General features: G+C 42.9%; 1 long non-coding RNA gene across 2 annotated transcripts in view; it reads right to left on the bottom strand.

Moving 5' to 3' along the window:
- Positions 1 to 23630, bottom strand: part of LOC130361280 (uncharacterized) — a 483683-nt gene that overhangs the window by 95245 nt on the left and 364808 nt on the right. The window contains exon 4 of one of the 2 annotated variants that reach the window (XR_008890939.1): positions 6140 to 6242. The exons of the other annotated variant lie outside the window; for it this stretch is intronic. This is a non-coding gene — a long non-coding RNA (uncharacterized LOC130361280). The remainder of the gene's footprint in view (positions 1 to 6139; positions 6243 to 23630) is intronic. 2 annotated transcript variants of the gene reach the window in all.

Here is a 23630-nt window from a genome sequence, read left to right as displayed (position 1 = left end):
TGCTCTTAGCTAACTGTGCAACGAACCAATGTTCAGTCAATATGTACAAATATGGGCTGATCTAATGAACTGTCCAGCATTCTCTTAGTTAATCTTCGGTACAAGAAAAAGATACAAAGATGGAGCACTCACCAGATAGATATCAAAAGCACGCTCCCTCAATGTAAGTCTATGGGAGGGGGCGTCACGAAGGCCGTGGTGACCCCCGAAGCCTGCACCCAGTGTTCAGAACAATTAGTTCCAAGTGCTGGGGCAGTGGAGTACCCCTCTAAACTAGCCCTGCAGCAACCAGCCATAACACATCATTGCATCCCCATAGCTTGATGTATAAGCAAACACGCAGCTGATACATTGTGTTATATTCAATACTATCATGTCACTTTAAAGGGGTACACCTCTGGAAAACTATTTTTTTTTTTTTTTTTTTTAAACCAACTGGTTCCAGAAAGTTAAAGAGATTTGTAAATTACTTCTATTTAAAAATCTTAATCATTCTAGTACTTATCAGCTTCTATTTGCTCCACAGGAAGTTATTTCCTTTTCTGTCTGACCACAGTGCTCTCTGCTGACACCTCTGTCCATGTCAGGAACTGTCTGGAGCAGGAGAGGTTTGCTATGGGGATTTGCTCCTGCTCTGGACAGTTCCTAAAATGAACAGAGGTGTCAGCAGAGAGCACTGTGGTCAGACAGAAAGATAATTCAAAAAGAAAAGAACTTCCTCTGTAGTATACAGCAGCTGATAAGTACTAGAAGGATTAAGATTTTTAAATTGAAGTAATTTACAAATCTGCTTAACTTTTTGGCACCAGTTGATTTAAAAAAAATGTTTTCCATTGGAGTACCCCTTTAATGGGATGAAGATGGAGAAGCTGCAATCTATATGAAGTTGTTGTGTGGCTGTGAAAAAACTTTCTTCAAATTGCATAAATCTGCATAGGGGGCTGCTGTGAGTTTACTTACAAAACTGACTTGTACATAACATTGCAATAATAGCATACACCACAGTATCCACATACAGGATCCAGCTGAGGGCCAATCCAAAAAGATTGTACTTAGTGTGCTACGTTTTGGGGGGCGTGGCATGACATCACTGGGGGCGTGGCCGTGACATCACGACCCCCACACTCAGCGTTCGGGACAAAATGTTCTGAAAGCTGGGGCAGTGGAGTACCCCTTTAAAGAGGTTATCCACCATAAACTGATTTTAGTACTTACCTGGCAGACAGTACTGGACATGCTTAGGAAAGATCCGTGCTTGTCTTGGGGCTAAATGGCTGTGTTGTGAATTCACCATAACACTGTGGCTATCTTTTTGTGAACTGGCTATTTCCTGCTCAAGTTCCCTCCCATCAACTACAAGTCTCATGATTCCTTGTTTGTAAGTGTGAGGTCACTTTTATTCCTCCCACCCATCAGTTACCCCACCCATTGAAGCACAAATGATCCGCATTCCATGCAAAAGACCAGTGTTTTCTACCAAGGGAGCCTCCAGCTGTTGCAAAATTACAATTCTCTGCAGAATGATCGCCCTCCCATCTAGCAGTTGCTCCACCCATTGAAGCACAGACATGCTCCCTTTCATCACCTGACTAATGATGCAATGTCTTGGGCCGCATTGAAACCTGGGAAAACCTGAGACGATGTAATTTTGTATGCTGATAAAAATAGACATTGGGGAAAAAATCACGTATTGCAAGACCGCCATCACAGACCGCCATCACACACAGGCACAGACACTATATTATGAACTACACTAACTTTACAGCTGTAGCATAGTCCAAAAAAAAATTCCTGGAATACTACTTTAAGTTGTGCCCTTTTTTGTCTGAAGCTTAAATTGTGTTTTCACCATGTGCAGGCAAATTAAAGCTCACAAAGTGCAGCTCATAAACTCTGCCTTACTTACAGGTCTACATACGCCAAGAAGCCAAAAGTTTTCGGCTCCCCTGATAGCGCGGCTGCTGTGTGTGTGGTCGGTCTATCAGTGAATTACTGGTCATAATAATATTTATCCTCTACAGCAACATGTAACCTGACTGCCCCTTATACTGATGGGAAGGGGCTCCGACTAGATAAACAGCTATGTCTACACAAATGCTATTAAAATTACTGCCACATAAACAGACTGCTAGGAAAGTCTGACCAATAAAATAGATACAGAAAGTTTACAGATCCGTTGTTTTTTTTTTTTTTTTTACATTTTCTTATGTTGCAGCCTTCAACTAAAATAAAAAAAATTTTTTTTTGCTATTGCACTCCTTAGGGTGAATAAAAAATATTTCTAATGTACTTAATTTTTTTTTAAAAAATGCAGTTTTCTATGTTTTATTTGTGCTTAAAAAAGCTCAAGAGCACATTTTCCCCCATCTCATACACAGACTTTGGACCAAAGTCCAAACACAGGAAGTGCCGCCTGAAGTGCTGAGGGGGGGGGGGTCCAGCCTCATCCAATCATAGCTCCTCTCACACTTAACTGCCACATGCTGTTGGCTGGACACACCCCTCTCAGCACTCCAGGCTGCACTTCCTGTGTTTGGATCTTGGTCCAAAGTCTGTGTATGAGTTGGGGGAAAATGTGCTCTTGAGCTTTTTTAAGCTCAAATAAAACATAGAAAACTTCATTTTTTTAAACAAAGTATATTAGAAATATTTGTTATTTTAAGGAGCACAATAGCAAACAATTTTTTTATGAGAGTCACGCTTTAGGTTTCCCCCATCATTCTGCACTCAATACTCCATCATAACAAAGTGATAACAAAATGTTAGAAATTTTTACTAATATATTGAAAAGGAAAATCTTGCGGTGACATAAGTATTCAGACTCTTTACTCAGGACTTAGTTGAAGCCCCTTTGGCAGTGATTCCAGCCTCCAGTCTTCTTGGATGAGGACACAAAGTTTGCACACCTGGATTTGGGGATATTCTGCCATTCTTCTCTTCAGATCCTCTCAGGCTCTGTCAGGTTAGATAGGGACAGTCGGTGGAGGCCATTTTCAGGTCTCTCAAGAGATGTTTTATTGGGTTTGGCTCTGGCTGGGACACTCAAGAACATTCACAGAATAGAAAGTAAAAAGAACCCCAAAATATTTTTCACTTACAGAAATAATAAGAAATATAAAATGGAAAATGTTGGCCCCTTAAGAAATAATCCGGGTGTAATGGTGGAGGAAGATGAGGAAAAGGCCAATCTACTAAATGCCTATTTCTCTACTGTATTTACACAGGAAAATCCAATGTCAGCTACCCAAACAGGGTAAGGGATAATGTAAATTCTCACTTGTTTAACCCACCAAGAAGTGCGGTGCCGCCTTAATAACATTCAGACATACAAATAACCTGGCTTAGATGGCATCCATTCAAGGGTTTTGCAGGAATTAAATACTGTGCTAGACAGACCCTTATTCCTAATTTTTAAAGATTCTATCATGACAGAGATTGTTCCACAGGACTGGCGCTTAGCAAATGTGGTGCCAATATTCAAGAAGGGGTCAAAAATGGATACAGGGAACTATAGGCCTGTAAGGTTAACATCTGTTGTGGGTAAGATTTTTGAGGGTTTTCTGAGAAGTTCTATTCTGGAATTCTTAAGAAAAATAACCTTCTAACACAACACCAACATGGTTTTATGCGGGATCTTTCCTGTTAGACTAATCAGATCAGCTTCTATGAGGAGGTCATTTATAGATTGGACCAGGGTGAGGCTGTGGATGTTGTATATCTGGACTTTTCTAAGGCATTTGATACTGTGCCACACAGAAGGTAGGTACATAAAATGAGGATGCTGGGACAGGGGGAGGATATACATAAATTGGTTGGCATCTGGCTCAGTGACTGGAAGCAGAGGGTGGGGATCAGTGGAACTTACTCTGATTGAGTGACTAGTGGGGACCACAGGGGGGCAGTACTGGGTCCACTTCTGTTTAATATATTTATTAAAAACATTGTAGAGGGATTACAGAGTAGAATTTCTATCTTTGCAGATGACACTATACTGGGTAATGTGATCACCATAGAGAAGAACTTGGCAAATGAAATTTAATGTGAATAAATGTAAAGTTATGCACTTGGGATGTAAAAACAAAATGTACAATTATGTGCTAAATATCAAGACATTAGGTAAAACTACTACCAAAAAAGACTTGTGGTTACTGGTGGATAGTAAACACTACTTTAGTGACCAGTGCCAGGCAGTGGCTGCCAAGGCGAACAAAGTCATAGGATGTATCAAGAGAGGCTCGTGACAAGGACATAGTTTTGCCGCTGTACAAATCATTATTCAGACCACATATAGAGTATTGTGTACAGTACTAGGCCCCTGTATATAAGAAGAACATGGCTGAACTGGAGAGGGTGCAGAGGAGGGTGACAAAGATAATTGGTGGTATGAGAGGATTATAGGACCGGGACAGGTTATCAAGCTTGGGGTTATTTAGTTTAGAGAAAAGACGTCTTAGGGGGATCTGATCACAATGTACAAATATATGATCGGACAGTACAGAGATCTTTCTAGTGATCTTTTTATACCTAGACCGGTAACCAAGACAAGGGGTCATCCTCTACGTCTAGAGGAAAGAAGGTTTCATCATCAGCACAGACAGAGATTCTTTACTGTAAGAGCAGTGAGACTATGGACATGATGATGTGATGTCTGACTCACTAAACAAGTTCAAGGGGGGACTGGATGTTATGCTAGAAAAGTATAATATTACAGGTTATAGATACTACATTTATGGGGACAGAACGTTGATCCAGGGATTTTTTTCTGATGCCATATTGGAGTCTGGAAGGAATTTTTCCTCTGTCATGGGGCAATTGGCATCAGCCTTATGGGGTTGTTTTGCCTTCCTCTGGATAAACACAGTAGGGTTTAAGGTTGAACTCGATGGACTCTTGTCTTTTTTCAATCTTACAAACTATGTTACTATGTTAGAGTTGTCACTAAGCCGCTCCTGTGTTGTCTTAGCTCTGTGCTTAGGGTCATTGTCTTGTTTGAAGGTGAACCTTCGGCCCAGTTTGAGGATCAGGTTTTTATTAAGAATACCTCTGTACTTTGCGCCATTCAGCTTTCCCTCAACCCTGACAATCTCACTGTCTTAGCTGCTGAAGAACATCTCAAAGATGGTCAAGAAAAATAGAAAAATGGGAGGCCCCAGAGCAGTGTGTTATAGCAAAGGGTCTGAATACTTAGGTCCATGCATCATTGCCCCCTCCCCCCGGCAATCCTGAAGTTAACTGCCAGTTAGCTCAGGGATGCAGATTGGAATCACTGCGGTGTCCCGATCAGCTGTGAGGATGGCCGGAGGTCCCTTACCGTGCTCTGTGCCATCCAATCGTCGCTCCTATACTGATGTTAGCCATGGCAGGCAGTAGTAAAGGAGCGCCGATAACACTGATCAATGCTGTGCTATGGCATAGCGTTGATCAATGTGTCCAATCCACAGATTGCATGTAAATCTACTAAAAAACTAAACTAGAAAAGTGAAAAAAATTGTACAAAAATAAATAATAAATGTTAATTGACCCCTTCCATAATAAAAGTTTTAATCACCCCCCCCCTTTAAATAAAATAAAATCATATATATATATATATATATATATATATATATATAAGCCCTTCCTCTAATAAAAACTAAATAAAAACACCCCTTTTCCCCATTAAAAAAAAACTTTTAAAAAAATGGTATTGGGACATCCCTACCACCAAGTACAAATATTATAAACCTAGTCACCACTAGATGGCTCCACATCCTTCTGCTTTGCTTCTAATCTAGTATAACATTTGTTGCACATAGCCTGATCCTTCTAGAGAGGCAAATGGTTGCAGTAAAATGAGATAAGGAGCAATAATACCCGACTACTAGTAATACATTAGACAGCTCACCGAATTATCGACTGATCATGCAATGACACACAGATTCAGTACTTGCCAAGAAAATAACATTATTGCATGAAAACACATGGGCGGGCGCCCCAGGCTATAAAGTGTCCTGATCAATAAGATAGGGGGTCACAGATAGCCTGCAAATAATACAGGTTCAATGGATAGAGATAGGCAAGCTGACATGAAATATACAAATAGTTTAAGAAGATTATTTGAACCTTTAATCACCCAAAAATAAAGGTTTGAAAAATTCTACACCATTCTATTGGATGCAGGAGGTACAGGAATCGGTCACGTGGCCAATGTAGTGGTTGTCTTCTGCTGGTATGGGTTAGCATATTGTGGGGAAACCAAATGTGTCCTGCAAAAATAAAAAAATACAGTTGTGGAACAGACTAAATGTAGTCACAAGTAGGCCATGTTTTTTTTGTCTTTGTGAGTATATTGTGGTATATGTGGGAATAGTACTAGCAAAAGAACTGACAAGGTACCCGCACTCACCGCAGGGCTGCTGTGGCTCGACTCCTCTGGCAATGACGGACTATCCGGTGTCAGACTCGTAGCAGGGCGCTTAGAAGCGAGGTGACTGCTGGCGAAATCTCGCGCAAGTTGCGCATCTTCCAGCCTCGAGGATGCCGGAAGAACTTACCTTAGCCAACGCTTTTAGTCTTGGTCCATTGTGACTATGATTATTTTGTCTGTGATTTTAATACTATTCAGTGTTTTTTATATTAATTTGTACTAATAAAATATATATATATATTAGTTGATCCCTGGCCGATAGAAGCCCAACTAGCGCAACTAGCGTGAAACTCCCTATCCTGTTAATAGGGTTTAAAGGGGTTATCCAGGAAAAAAAATTTTTTTATATATCAACTGGCTCCAGAAAGTTAAACAGATTTGTAAATTACTTCTATTAAAAAATCTTAATCCTTTCAGTACTTTTGAGCTTCTGAAGTTAATGTTGTTCTTTTCTGTCTAAGTGCTCTCTGATGACACTTGTCTCGGGAACTGCCCAGTTTAGAAGAGGTTTGCTATGGGGATTTGCTTCTAAACTGGGCAATCAGAGAGTACTTAGACAGAAAAGAACAACCTTAAAGGGGTATTCCAGGCAAAACCTTTTTTTAACTTCAGAAGCTCATAAGTACTGAAAGGATTAAGATTTTTTAATAGAAGTAATTTACAAATCTGTTTAACTTTCTGGAGCCAGTTGAGATATATATATATATATATATATATATATATATATATATATGTTTTTTCCTGGATAACCCCTTTAACCACTGCAGTGCCCTCATCTTGTGTTTAGCAGTCTGTATATGTGGGAATACCTACACTCACTGGTCACTTTATAAGGTACACCTTGCTAGTAACGGACCCCTTTTGGCCTTCATTCGTCGTCTGATACTTTCTATAAGGTGCTGGAAACATTCCTCAGATATTTCTGTGGTAACCCAGTACAGAACAAGGTGTTCTTCTGTACTCCTGCCCATCCTGTGAGGCAGATGCTGCTTCAATGTCCGTCTTGGGCCCACTCTCCTTAAGGCTCTATAATATAAACTGTTATGCAGTGGTTAATTTATTGGTATTTTCGATGTACTTGTAACTTTAAACCTTAAATCTGTTGTCATGAACCTTGTTGTTAGGGGAGTATGCAAAGGTGAACCAGGTGGCTTATCCGGCCAATGGGACCTGTCTAAATTGCTCCCATATATAGTGTAACTAGAGTTCAGGGTTCAGTCTTATGCTGAGGTACAGTTGAGAGAAGTCTGAGGAGTCTGTGAGGTGATTCTGAAGGAGGCCTGAAGCCTAGTCCAGCAACCTCGCATCTTCTACTACCAGTTAACCCCTGCACCTGGGTGAGAGTCAAAGCCTGGCAGTAAGCACTAAAGTCCGGGGATCAATTCAAGTCAGTCAAGTTAGTCAAGTTCAAGTAACTATAGTCTAGCGTGGGTTGCATACAAGTCCAGTCAGTCATATACAGCACAATCAACTATAAGTCCCAGCAAACCGATAAGCTTCTCAAAGTTCACCCGGCATCTCCTTTATGCTAATCTGAGCTGTGATGGATTGTACCCCCTTTCCTATCTCAGTAAAGCAAGCCAGTTATCCGTAACCTTGCATTGGAGTGATTATTTGTCCCGTGCCTGGGGCAGGAGAAGCTGGTGGTGTATAGGTCAACCACGCCCTGGCATCACGAAAAGGTTAATAATTCACACATTACCCTGACCCGACACCACATTTCCCTCCATACGGACATCAGGACATCACACAATTCCTCCAAGAAAGGTTTTTGCTGCAAGGTACTATCCAGCTCATGGTCCTGAGGATGGCCCCACAACTGCACTACCATAACCAGTAGACAAAGACAAGAGTGATGCAAAACCAAAGAGCAAGCCAAAAGTCTGATACACTGGGTCTCCTATGTGGCAGAAGGGCTTTCGGGCTCCCTTAGGCACTAGTGTCAGTGCTAACTCTTGTCTGTATCCCTTATAACAGTGGTCTCCAAACGGTGGACCTCCAGGTGTTGCAAAACGACAACTCCCAGCATGCCCGGACAGCCAACGGCTGTCCGGGCATGCTGGGAGTTGTCGTTTTGCAACATCTGGAGGTCCACCGTTTGGAGACCACAACCCTATAGCTATACTGAATTGGATCAAGCAAGGAACAGTGGATACACCACCATACTCTTTAGGTGTTCAGCAGGCCCTACTGAATTTAGGAGGTTCGGCCAAAAATAACTTATTTATCTGACCAGCCAAAACAATGAAGTCAATGAATCCTGAGAAAGAAGAATTGACGGCTGGATCTAACATTCATAAAGTAAACCTTGTATCTCATACCTTCACATGTGCAGCATCTGGATAGCATACGCTAAACTCTACTTACTATTGTTATCACTGTGACTACTGGCCATTGACCTGACCCGTCTAAATTACACAGTCCTGACCCCTGACATGTTTATATACACCGAGCCATTATCCCGTGACCCCCAACCTTTGGTCTGTCCCATGATCTTGACTCTTCCATCCAGCCCTAGTTTCCTTCTTCTGGCTCCTTCTCCCATTTGGGAATCGCCTTCAAGGCAGAATAATAAGAGAGTAATGACCTGATGTCCCAGACCTTCTGGGTATTCCTCATAGAAATGAAAGATTATTGGAGTCTGTCTCCAGAAGAGGTGGCACCGGCAGATAGACGACCACTGGGAAGACCATCTGTCTTCTTACGACAAGGTTTCCCACACAACCTGAAGAGTTTGGACACTCATGTTCACTCAAAGACACTCATCCTACCCAATGCTATGTCCTTGACCTTTTGGGTATTTCTGATGGGACTGAAAGCTTATCGGAATCTGTCTTCAGAAGAGGTGGCACCGGCAGATAGACCACCACTGGGCAGAACATCTGTCTTCTTACAACAAGGTTTCCCACACAACCTGAAGAGTATGGACACTCATGTTCACTCAATAACACTCATGGACACTCATCCTACCCAACATCACTCATCCTGGACCTTGTAGGTATTTCTGATGGAAATGAAAGTTTATCGGAGTCTGTCTCCAGAAGAGGTGGCACCCGGAGATAGACCACCACTGGGCAGACCATCTGCCTTCTTTCAACAGGGATTTCCCACACATCCTGGAGAGTATGGGCACTCATGGACACTCATCCTACCCAACGCTTTGTTTCTGGATGGTTTGAGTATGGCTATGTTTTGGCCTAATAACATATATTGTAGACATAACATGACCTGATGTAACTTTATTGATGCATTTCTGGAACTTACTGAATTGTCTTCCCCCCTCCTGTTGCCTTACACACCTTCTATTGTAGAGAACCCAGACTATTTTTATGCTCTGAGCTCTTTCCACCCAGTCTGTAGATGGTCTGGGTGGGACAATGCACAGACGGCTAAGGTAGAGACTAGGGAGGAACAAGAGATGCCCCAGACAATAACATGGATGTGCTATAGGCTATGAGGAAATATGAGGATCAGTGCAACCCAAAACATCTTTTCAGAGATGTCTATTAGTCATGACGACTGATTTATTGCCTATTTATCAGGCCTGTCTCCAGGGATGTGTATGTGTGTGAGGGGGGGGGGGGGGGGGAGGTGGTCACTGATACCCTAAATGATTTCTATCTTAATCTCTTGTTTGTGTTAGTAACAATCACTCATTTATTACATTTCACACAAAAACATTAGGAACAAAAGAGAACATCATTTGCCCATGGGAGATCCTAACAGGATAACGGACAACTGATATGGTGCCCAGCACTTAGGGTACAGTTAGTTATGCCTGTTAGACAGGATTCCATATGTGTGCATTATTCCTGTACAGTGATATAATATTTTTTCTTTGCTGTGCTGTTACTGTGTGCATTATTCCTGAACTCTGACATCACTATGTAAAGTATGCTTATGCTGTGACATCACTTTGTGCATGATCCCTATACTGTGACATCACTGTATACATGATCCCTGTACTGTGACATCAAAGTGTAAATTATTTCTATACTGTGACATCACTGTGTGCATGATCCCTACACTGTGACATCACTAATTAACCCCAATACTGTGACATCGCTGTGTACATGATTACTATACTGTGACATCACTGTGTGCATGATATCTTCACTGTAACATTACTATGTAATTAATCCCTAAACTGTGACATCACTGTGTAGGGATGTCACTATCTGCATGATCCCTGCACTGTGTCATCAAAGTGTTAATTATTTCTATACTGTGATATCACTGTGTGCATGATCTCTACACTGTGACATCATTATTTGATATACTCCAATCTTGCGACATCACTCCGTACATGATTACTATACTGTTACATCACTGTGTGCATGATACTAGAATGTAACACCACTTAGTGATTAATCCCTAAACTGTCACATCAGTGCTTATTATTTCTGTGCTGTGACATCACTGTTAGTGTTGAGCGGCATAGGCCATATTCGAATTCGCGAATATTCGCGAATATATGGACGAATATTCGTCATATATTCGCGAATATTCACATATTCGTTATATACTCGTTTTATTTTCGCATAAGCGAATATTCGCGTATGCGAAAATTAACATGTGTGAATATTAGCATATACAAAATTAGCATACGCGAAAATTCGCATTTGCGAAAATTAGCATATGCTAATTTTCACATATGTGAATTTTCGTATATGCGAATTTTCGCACGCCAGTCTCACACAGTAGTATTAGAGCCTTCTTTACACCACACAAGCTGGAAGCAGAGAGGGGTGATCACTGTGATGTGTACTGTGAAGAAAAAAAACAACAAAAAACCAAAAAAAAACCAGAATATTCGTAATTACGAATATATAGCGCTATATTCGCGAAATTCACGAATTCGCGAATATGCGATATTAGCGAATAATATTCGAATTGCGAATATTTGCGAGCAACACTAATCACTGTGTGCATGAGCCCTACAATGTGACATCACTGTACACATGGTCCCTACACTGTAACATCACTATATGATTAATCCCTATTCGGTGACATCACTGTGTATTATCCGTGTACTGTGAGATCACTGTGTATTATCCCTGTACTGTGACTTCACTGTGTATATTATCTCTGTACTGTGACATCACTGTGTGTATTATCCCTGAACTTAGACTTCACTGTGTGTATTATCCCTATTCGGTGACATCACTGTGTATTATCCCTGTACTGTGACATCACTGTGTGTATTATCCCTGTACTGTGACATCACTGTGTATATTATCCCTGTACTTAGACTTCACTGTGTGTATTATCCCTGTACTGTGACATCACTGTGTGTATTATCCCTGTACTGTGGCATCACTGTATTATCCCTGTACTGTGACATCACTGTGTGTATTATCCCTGTACTGTGACATCACTATGTGTATTATCTCTGTACTGTAACATCACTGTGTGTATTATCCCTGTACTGTGACATCACTGTGTGTATTATCCCTGTACTGTGACATCACTGTGTATATTATCACTGTACTGTGACATTACTGTGTGTATTATCTCTGTACTGTGACATCACTGTGTATATTATCTCTGTACTGTGACATCACTGTGTGTATTATCCCTGTACTTAGACTTCACTGTGTGTATTATCCCTATTCGGTGACATCACTGTGTATTATCCCTGTACTGTGACATCACTGTGTGTATTATCCCTGTACTGTGACATCACTGTGTATATTATCCCTGTACTTAGACTTCACTGTGTGTATTATCCCTGTACTGTGACATCACTGTGTGTATTATCCCTGTACTGTGGCATCACTGTATTATCCCTGTACTGTGACATCACCATGTGTATTATCCCTGTACTGTGACATCACTATGTGTATTATCTCTGTACTGTAACATCACTGTGTGTATTATCCCTGTACTGTGACATCACTGTGTGTATTATCCCTGTACTGTAACATCACTGTGTGTATTATCCCTGTACTGTGACATTACTGTGTGTATTATCTCTGTACTGTGAAATCACTGTGTGTATTATCCCTGTACTGTGACATCACTGTGTGTATTATCCCTGTACTGTGACATTACTGTGTGTATTATCACTGTACTGTGACATCACTGTGTGTATTATCCCTGTACTGTGACATCACTGTGTGTATTATCTCTGTACTGTGACATCACTGTGTGTATTATCCCTGTACTGTAACATCACTGTGTGTATTATCCCTGTACTGTGACATCACTGTGTGTATTATCCCTGTACTGTGACATCACTGTGTGTATTATCCCTATACTGTGACATCACTGTGTGTATTAGCTCTGTACTGTGACATCACTGTATTATCCCTGTTCTGTGACATCACTGTGTGTATTATCCCTGTACTGTGACATCACTATGTGTATTATCCCTGTACTGTAACATCACTGTGTGTATTATCCCTGTACTGTGACATCACTGTATTATCCCTGTACTGTGACATCACTGTGTATATTATCCCTGTACTGTGACATCACTATGTGTATTATCCCTGTACTGTAACATCACTGTGTGTATTATCCCTGTACTGTGACATCACGCTGTGTATTATCCCTGTACTGTGACATCACTGTGTGTATTATCTCTGTACTGTGACATGACTGTGTGTATTATCCCTGTACTGTGACATCACTGTGTGTGTTATCACTGTACTGTGACATCACTGTGTGTATTATCCCTGTACTGTGACATCACTGTGTGTATTATCCCTGTACTGTGACATCACTGTGTGTATTATCCCTGTACTGTGACATCACTGTGTGTATTATCCCTGTACTGTGACATCACTGTGTGTATTATCCCTGTACTGTTACAGTACATGACTGCATGCATTATTCCTGCTACTGTGACATACCTCTGCTCAATATTCCACTACTGACTTTACTATACATTGTCAAATGAGGGTCCTGCTCCAGGTTTTGCTAAAGGACCCTGTGGTGAAGCCACGGGGAGTGAAGTGAGATGTATGGGGCAGGTGTTGTAGCTCAGGGACAGGTGTTGTTAACCCCTTCGTGTTCATGATGCCAGGGCATGGTTTTAACCGAGAACCACCCGAACGGTAGTACCGCTAGTCCTAGTTTAGGCAGGGCAAATAATAGTCCAAGGCCAGGTCAGGGTAAACGGTAGCTTTACTGAGGTAGACAGATGGTACAGTCTATACAGCTAGGCCAGGATCCCAGAGAGGTGACCAGTAACAGAGGGGACCTCGCAGCTTGCTGGGACTTGCAGTGACTTTTACAGACTTTAGCACAGGCACACTGACTATAATAGACTTGACTGAAGATAATTACAGCAGACAGAGATGACTTGACTTACTGTCTTGAGGCTGTAATTTAGGCTTGAGGCCTCCAGATGTGCTGGACACTGGCACTGAGACGTCGGGACTGGACTTGACCTCAGCAGAAAGTGGGGTGGAAGAGCAAAAGAGATTGTATTACCCCCCCCCCCCCCCTCTTATAAAGGGGGCTGAGCAAGGAGCCCATAGGCTAGCTGCAGGTCGTCTGGTGACCTGGTGCTCTCTGGGCAACAAAACATGTGACTTTAGATGTGACAACCATTATCATGTGACAAACAACCGTGTGACCATATCAAAGGTCCTTTACATTCAATGTACAACTAATTACATTATGGGGGAACTCTGCAGGTGAGCCCTGAGGACGTAGAGGGATTCCAGCTGATAAGACTGTAGAATGATTTCCTGTACTGGGATATCACAGCCCCATGGTTGGATGTTATGCCCCTGCAATAACCTATAGTAACATAGTTAAGGTTGATAAAAGACCAGAGTCCATCAAGTTCAACCTATATCCCTATTAAATCCCTACTGAGTTGATCCAGAGGAAGGCAAAAAACCCTTCCCGACTCCAAATATGGCATCAGAATAGATCCCTGGATCAACGTTCTGTCCCTATAAATCTAGTATCCATAACCAGCGATGTTATTATTCTCCAAAAATGCTTCCAGACCCCTTTTGAATTATTTTACAGAGTTCACCATGGCTCCTCAGGCAGAGAATTCCACAGTCTCACTGCTCTTACAGTAAAGAACCCCCGTCTGTGCTGGTGTAGAAACCTTCTTTCCTCTAGATGTAGAGGATGCCCCCTTGTTATAGATACAGTCCTGGGTATAAATAGATCATGGGAGAGATCTCTGTAAGGTCCCTGATATATTTATACATAGTTATTAGGTCTCCCCTAAGCCTTCTTTTTTCTAAACTAAATAACCCCAATTCTGATAATCTTTCTGGGTACTGTAGTCCTCCCCTTCCCAGTATTACCCTGGTTGGCCGTCTTTGAACCCTCTCCAGCTCCACTATATCTTTCTTGTACACTGGTGCCCAGTACTGTACACAGTATTCTATGTGTGGTCTGACTAGTACTGTACACAGTATTCTATGTGTGGTCTGACTAGTGATTTGTACAGTGGTACTGTTTTTTTTAAATTATTATCACATTTTTGTTATAACTAGAGATGAGCGAATCGAATCTGATGAATACGAATTCGTTACGAATTTCAGGAAAAATTAGATTCACAACGAATGTGAATATTGCCGCGATCGCACGAATCGCTTCATTAAACTCCATTTAGTGCGGTCCAGGCTCCAGGGCATCTAAAATGGTGGATCTACATGTGAGGACATGGGGCAAGGACTTTGGGAAGGCGCGAAGGCAAGGCGGGAACAAGGGTTGATGGGATGACCCAGAATCACATGCAGCATGCAGCTTATCAGCAGCCAGCCACCCCTGTGATGTCACAACCCTATTTAATCGGCAGCCATCTTGCGGCCGGTCACATCAGTGTTTTATTACTGAGAGAGAGGGACAGAGAGCAGTGTGTGGCACAGAAAATAATTTTTACAGCAGCGATTCACCTCAAGCCCAAATCCAGCCTAGAAGCACTGATAGGGAAGGGAGAGAGATTGAAAGAGAAAGTGTAATTGTGGGTGTAGTACACAGCAACTGTGTGCTGCAGCACTGGTCTGTACAACAACTGAAAAGCTAATAGTAGCCAGCCAGTTGGGGTGAGCAGGGCACTAAAAGCGTATTGTCCTCTATTAAGTGTAACCTGTGCGTACATCTAAGTGGTGTACCATTTTGTTCCTGTTAGAGTCTTAAGGGGCTCCTCATGCTTCCACCACATCCAGGCTGTGTGACTGTACCGCCATGTGGTCTTCTCATGCTGCTGGCACATTAAATAAAACTTTTTAGGTTTATGTATTTGAAATCTTCAATTTAAATGTTAAAAAATATCTTTAGTCTTTTCAATTGTGAGGCCCTATGGTCTCTTCAGGCTGTTGCCACCTCCAGGCTGGGTCATTCAGCCACTATATAGTCTCCTCATGCTGCCGCCACCTCCAGGCTGTGTCATTCAGCCACTATATGGTCTCCTCATGATGCCGCCACCTCCAGGCTGTGTCATTCAGCCACTATATGTTCTCCTCATGCTGCCGCCACCTCCACACTGTGTCATTCAGTCACTATATGTTCTTCTCATCCTTCCGCCACCTCCAGGCTGTGTCATTCAGCCACTATATGGTCTCCCCATGCTGTCGCCACCTCCACGCTGTGTCATTCAGTCACTATGTGTTCTCCTCATGCTTCCGCCACCTCCAGGCTGTGTCATTCAGCCACTATATGGTCTCCTTATGCTGCCAACACCTCCACCCTGTGTCATTCAGCAACTATAGGGTCTCCTCATACTGATGCCACCTCCAGGCTCTGTCATTGTGCCGTTCTGCGAAACTGATTCAAATAGCGACACCTGTAATCTCCATGTTATTCTGAATAACAGTATTATTTCACTACCCCAGCACACTCCATATGCGTGTTAGAACAAAGCAAAGTGCTCTACACCCCTATTGAAGCTGTCTGTAGGCCAGAAATAGCCATTTTTAATAGAGATTCGCCTCACATAAATTCGGACTGAACCACATTTTTGGGGAAGATTCGGCAAATCGGCAGAATCTAATTTTTCGAAAATTCGCTCATCTCTAGTTATAACATCACTGTTATATCTTTTTCTGACATTTTCATATGATATTGACAAAGTTAGAGTGCAGTGTTATATTATGATTGAACCCGTACCTTAATGTTGTCATATTGGAAGAACATGCATCTACGGCAGTGTTTCCCAACTAGGGTGCCCCCAGCTGTTGCAAAACTAAAACTCCCAGCATGTCCGGACAGCTGAAGGCTGTCCGAGCATGCTGGGAGTTGTCGTCTTGCAACAGCTGGGGGCACCCTGGTTGGGAAACGCTGATGTATGGAATGGACAGTTTTCGGATATTACAGACTTTCGGACAGACTGTAGGAAACAAGTCCTATCTTCAGCAGACTGGACAATGGATGCCTTCAGCTGGGGCTCTGGCTGCACTTTTGGGACCTGTTGTTCTTTTCATCCCTTCTCATCAAAACCGTGAACTGATTCCAGTCCAGGACGAAGATGAAAGAATGGATCCCTTTAATGTTAATGTGAACAGAGGCCAAACCTGGCTTCAGTCCCGAGAACTTTTGGCCGACAGCCCTACAGAAATTCTGGACTATGCACAAGCAAGATGTAGTTACAGAGGTCGTCTGCTTTGTCCAAGGGTCCTCAGGAAATTAAAGCCGTGTTCCAGGACTTTCTGGTTTTTAGTTAATGGCTTATTCTTAGGATAGGCCACATATGTGGAAAGAAAGATATGGTGGCCCAGTACAGAATGGTGTTGCCCAGTACCTTTCCTGCCCTGTCAGGCAGTGTCCCTCAGTGTCCCCAGGGCCCCCTATAGTTGTTTCCCCATTTGTATATATGGTGTATATTAAAAGATGTGTTATGCCTTTCATAAAATGTACCATGTGATTGTTGCCCAGGAGGTACCAGTGACCAGCTGACCCCAAAGGTGACCAATAAAAGTTTCCCCCATAAAAGCCTGGGAGGAGCTAGCCTCTTTCTCGTTTGTAACAAGTCTTTGCTGAGGCCAGTCATGGCTAATGTTTGTGTCCAGAGTAGTGGAGGACTCAAGTCAAGTCCTACAGCCACAGTCAAATGCAAGTAAGATAAAGTCACCATCCTGTCAGTCACAAGTCAGTCAAGTCATCTGTCTATCCAGCGTGGCCTGCACTAAATTCTTCCGTCCAACTACAAGTCCCAGCAAGTCTGCGAGGTCTCTGCATCAATGGTCACCTCCTTGGGCCCTGGCTGTACTGTATAGACTGTTACAACTGTCTACACTCAGTAAATCTACCATTGTCCATAACTTGACGTCGGTGTCTTCATTGCCCCCGTGCCTAGCCCAGGATCCAGCGGTATACCTTCGGGTTGTTAAGGCTAAACCATGCCCTGGTGTCACGAACACAAGGGGTTAATACCATCTGCCCCTAGGATAACAACATCTACCCTGTACTTCACACCCCGCCATACCACAAAGACATGGCCGCAAATCCACATGTTATACAGTGATCCCTCAGGATTAAATATTTTCTCCATACAATGGTCTTTTCTGGACTCAACATACAATGCTACGGACAGTCCAGATCTGCGAAACGTGGCTGGAAGATCTGACCAATCAGAATGGGCATTCACTGGTAAAACACCTGTATTGCTAAAGCGTATGCACTGAATTCCTGTCTGGTAGCGCCTCCTATAGTACAGGGAGGTATTACATGTTTTGTACTACTCTTTACCTGTGCCTGTGTGTGGGTTAGCTGCTCCTTTGGACACCAGGTGAGGACACTGTGTGTTCTGTTCAGGACCCTGAAGAAGCTCCTGTCCTCTACATAGACAGTGATTACAGCTTCGAGCAGATCTTTCTTACTTTTACATTACTTTTTTATACTTACTTTATCTATATTAGTTATCTACTTATTTTTCTTTAATCCTCACTTTTTACTATTTTTGGAAGCCCCACACCAATGTGAACAGATCACTGGGTTTACCATGTGCTCCCTGCCAGCTGATTGGAAAAAGTCAAGAATTAAAGGTGTTATCCAGGAATTGAAAAACAGACTTATTTTCTATCAAAGACTGCTCCCTGTCTGTCTTCACTTTAGGTGGGGTATTACAACTTGGCTCCATTCACTTCAATAGAACTGAGCTGCAGAACCACACCCAACCTGGAGACAGACAGGGAGCGATCTTTGAAAGAAAATATCTCTGTTTTTCGATTCCTGGATAATCCCTTTAACATTTAGACTAGGTTCACAGTACGGAATTTCCAAAATGCCAACTGATGGCTACAAAAATGTCTCATTGTCGAGGCGTCACACAAGAAACATTTCATAAAGGGTAAAAGCAAAGAGCTGTCTCAAAATCTTCACAACCTAATTGTTGTAAAACATAACAATGGCGTTGGTTACAGTCTCATTTCTAAGCTTCTGAATGTTCCAGTGATGTTGGGGCCGTAATATGGAAGTGGCAAGTCAATCATTTCACCATAAATTTGCCTCCACCAGGTTCTCCTCACAAGATTTCTGACAGAGAAGAGAGAAGAATAATCAGAAGAGATGTCCAAGAGCCAAGGACACTTGTGGAGATCTTCAAAAAGACCAGGAATTAGCAGGTAGTGTTGTCTCAAAGAAAACAGTAAGTAATACACTGTGTATGCACGCTCAACACACAAGACTCCATTGCTGAATGAAAAGCAGGCTGAAGCTGAAGAAAGGATGAATGGGCAAATTTACTGAGACATTCGTGACAGAAATCTGCTGCCATCTACCAGGGTGATGAAGATGAAACGAGGGAGGAAATTTCTGCAAGACAATGAACCCAAACCCAGAGCCAAGGAAACTCTCAAATGGTTTCAAAGAAAGAAAATAAAGCTGCTAGAATGGCCAAGCAAATCACCTGACTTATCCTATTGAAAATCTATGGATAGAACTGAGGACCATGGTTCATAGAAGAGGCCCACGGAACCTTCAAGATTTGAAGACTGTTTGTGTGGAAGACTGCTGCTGTGCTGGACCCACTAATCCCTCTTATATTTGGCGTTATTGCACTGTTATGTTGTGGTAAATTATGTTACTGTACCTTTGAGGAGTTGCTGCAGAGTGGATCAGGTGACCCTGACTCCCCAATGGGAGCCCCCGAACATTGGCCTTTATGTAGTGTAGGGGGGAAGGAGCTGTTCAGTGTATAGTGAGTGCCTAGTCAGTGTTCAGTCTGAGCGCAGAGCTCAGTGTGAGCTGAAGTACAGTCTGTGTATGGAGAAGTGTGTGAAGAAGTCAGAGGAGGATTAAGGAAAATAAATCCACCTCAATCTCCACCCCAATCTCAGGACACCCCCTCGCTCAGAAGAAAGTCAAAGCCTAGTGGTGAGCATAACATTTCGGGGGAAAACATTCTCGTCAGTCAGTCTAAAGTCTTCAATTCAGCGTTTGCTGCTATTTAATCTCAAGTCTCAGCAACTACAAGTCCCAGCAAGGCGACGGGCTATCCTAGTTCACTCTGCACTTCCCTCGGCACCAAAGTCTGTACGGTCACAGATTTCTAATTACTGCCTCAGTAAAGATAGTTATCCATAACCTTGCATCAGTGTCATCATTGTCCCTGCGCTTGGCCCAGGAAAAGCGATGTCAATCTCGGAGCATGTAGGTTAACCGTGCCCTGGCATCACAAACTGACCTATACATTCTGCACATCATCACTACTACTTGTGCGGTCCCATACATACATACATTACTATTGGATTCGACATACTCTATCCTATGGCGACACTTCGATCTTCTATTCCTCTATTCCAGAGACATGTCACATTGAATTTCTATGCATTTCACAATAGTCTATCACAATCTCACACGTTTACATCACAATATAATGAGGTTATTTCTTACAAAATGAAGAGGTAATGGCACAATATCTTAACAGTGAGATTCACACCCATGTCATAAATCAGGTTTCCATAGCAATGTTTAAGGGCCTGGTGATCTAAAAAAATGTAGGGCTGGGTCGTTTACCGGTTCATACCGAATACCGAAATTTTTGTACTGCACGATTTCAATTTTAACCCATACCGCAATACCGGTTGGGCCCCTCCCCCTCGGGAATGAATGAATGAGCCCAACGCTGCGCTGTCCCCACATCGGGGAACTAATCACAAGTCACCCGCGAGTGCTGTTCTGCCCCCCAATTAATTATCAACCCAGCGCTGTCCTCATCGCGGTAAATACTGATATGTCACCCACATGCGCTGCCCTCCTCATCCTCATGTTTCTTGTGGCCGCCGGCGCTGATACTCTATACCAGTGGTCTTCAACCTGCCGACCTCCAGATGTTGCAAAACTACAACTCTCAGCATGCCCGGACAGCTGTTGGCTGTCCGGGCATGTTGAGAGTTGTAGTTTTGCAACATCTGGAGGTCGGCAGGTTGAAGACCACTGCTCTATACTGTGCTGTATCCCTATGCCCGGGCTGCAAAAAATAAACCAAATAAACTTTAACTCACGTCCCGTTGGTCCGGTACCGGCCTCATCAGCTTCCTAGTGAATGGAACGTCGGGCAGCCGTCAGCCTATCACCGACCGCAGCAATGTTCCGCCTCGGCCGCTGATAGGCTGAGCCCACTGTCATGTAAGAAGCCGCCCAGAGTTCCTTACATGACAGTGGGCTCAGCCTATCAGCGGCCGAGGTGGAACATCGCTGCGGCCGGTAATAGGCTGACGGCTGTCCGACGTTCCCGTCCCTAGCGTAGGGCCGACGTCGGAACATAGTTTATTTTGTTTACCTTGTGTCGCCGCCGGCGGAGGGCAGCGGGTGACATGTGAGTATTTACCCCAATGGGGGCAGCGCTGGGCTGATAATTAATTTTTGTTGGGGGGGGGGGGCAGAATAGCGCAGCGCTGGGCTGATAATTCATTTTTGTTGGGGGGGGGGCAGAATAGCGCAGCGCTGGGCTGATAATTCATTTTTGTTGGGGGGGGCAGAATAGCGCAGCGCTGGGCTGATAATTCATTTTTGTTGGGGGGGGCAGAATAGCGCAGCGCTGGGCTGATAATTAATTTGGGGGGGGGGAGGAAATACCGTTATATACCGTGGAACCACCGAAAGTTACAAAAATACCGTGATACGCAGATTTGGTCATACCGCCCAGCCCGAAAAAAATTTATTTGTTTTTTAATGTGTTTTTTTTTTCCAGCCCTTCATAACATTCAATAAAAATTCCTGGCATAGTAATATCCATTCTAATGTGCGGTTCCACTCACCTCACATGAATTACCTTTCGCACAGTCCCATAAGCCATTAGAACAATTTAATGCCATCCTTTCCCAGACTACATTCTGAAATATAAAGTATCAGCGACTCCATAGTGGAAACACAGGTCAATGACATCTCCTCAGTTTAGTAATGGAGTCATTTCGCAGCTCCTGTCATCCGTCTACATCCTTGTTCCAAATGATGAAATGCAACTAATCTGTTTACTGGATACACGATTATGCTGCAGATTTCATCACTGTCTGCCCGCGGGGACCTTCCCTTATTTCCTTCACTATGTTGAAATGCTGGATTTGGCAGCGACGTGATATAAGGAAGAAAACTATTATGTAGAAACATTGACAGAGAAGATGCAGTAGACAGCACTGTAAAGCATTGAGTGCACTACTACTTTCCATGACTTTATGTATTATCTGGGTAGTAGAATGCCCTTGGCAGGGATTATTGGGCCCACTATGGCCCTTAAGACTGTGTTCACATAACTGTCACTATCAGTTCTATCAGGTTTCCATTGTTTTTTAAAGGGTGACTGAGATGTCCAAAAACTATTGAAAAACATTTTTTTTTGATCATTCGGAGTCTGGGTGTTCAGACCCAAACTGATCACAAGAACAAGCTGGGAGAAGAGCACGCTTAGCATCTTCTCTCCCTGCTCTGTGTCAGGTGACCAAGACAGTCTCATAATGGAGCTGTGTGGGATCGTCTTGGGTCATGTACACAGAGAGCGGAGAGAAGCAGCGATCAGCCGTGTGATTGGTTTAGGTCTGAGCACCCAAACCTTGGCCAATCAAAACTTTTGACATATCCCCAGGACAGTTATACAGATTTGTAAATTACGTCTATTAAAACATCGTTACCCTTCCAGTATTATCAGCGGCTGTGTGCTCCAGAGGAAGTTGTGTAGTTCTTTCCAGTCTGACCCCAGTGCTCTCTGCTGCCACCTCTGTCCAGGACAGGAGCAAATCCCCATAGAAATCTTCCTGACACAGACAGAGGTGGCAGCAGAAGGCTATGTGGTTAGACTGGAAAGAACTACACAACCTCCTCTGGAGCATACAGCAGCTGATAAGTACTGGAAGGAGTAAGATTTTTTAACAGAGATGACCACAAACTCATACCAAGTACCATTATCTATGTGAGGGTCCTAATCACTACACTACAGTGGGGAAAAAAAGTATTTAGTCAGCCACCAATTGTGCAAGTTCTCCCACTTAACAAAATGAGAGAGGCCTGTAATTTTCATCATAGGTATACCTCAACTATGAGAGATATAATCATTAAAAAAATCCATAAAATCACATAGCCTGATTTTTAAAGAATGTATTTGTAAATTATGGTGGAAAATAAGTATTTGGTCAATAACAAAAGTTCATCTCAATACTTTGTTATATACCCTTTGTTGGCAATGACAGAGGTCAAATGTTTTCTGTAAGTCTTCACAAAGTTTTCACACACTGTTGCTGGTATTTTGGCTCATTCCTCCATGCAGATATCCTCTAGAGCAGTGATGTTTTGGGGCTGTAGCTGGGAAACACAGACTTTCAACTCCCTCTAAAGGTTTTCTATGTGGTTAAAAAGTAGAAGAAAAAAACAGGGATATGCGCCCCCTAGTGAAGGATGTTTATAGGTGAGATGAAAACAAGTTAAGTTGTAACACTCACCTATTTTCGTTGTGCTGAGAGCACAACATCTGTGATAGCCTTAGGTGATGTCTCAGGTCTGCAGCCACGGTCCTCTGGAGCAAAGGTGATGTCCCAGCAGTGTAAATAACAAGAAAAAGGCAAAAGTTGGGCCGTTGGTGGCGCTGGTCCTGATGGAAAGAAAGCTCTGTAGACCCTTCTCAGTGTCTAAATGTGGTTTTATTAGCACAGAAACCAACGCGTTTCTGGTCCGAACTGGACCCTTCGTCTGGCAGTGTCTAGACACTGCCAGACGAAGGGTCCAGTTCGGACCAGAAACGCGTTGCTTTCTGTGCTAATAAAACCACATTTAGACACTGAGAAGGGTCTACAGAGCTTTCTTTCCATCAGGACCAGCGCCA

The sequence above is a fragment of the Hyla sarda genome, chromosome 3 (assembly GCF_029499605.1).
Source record: "Hyla sarda isolate aHylSar1 chromosome 3, aHylSar1.hap1, whole genome shotgun sequence".
In the NCBI taxonomy this organism is placed as follows: Eukaryota; Metazoa; Chordata; class Amphibia; order Anura; family Hylidae; genus Hyla; species Hyla sarda.
This window is presented reverse-complemented; position numbering and strand designations above follow the sequence as displayed.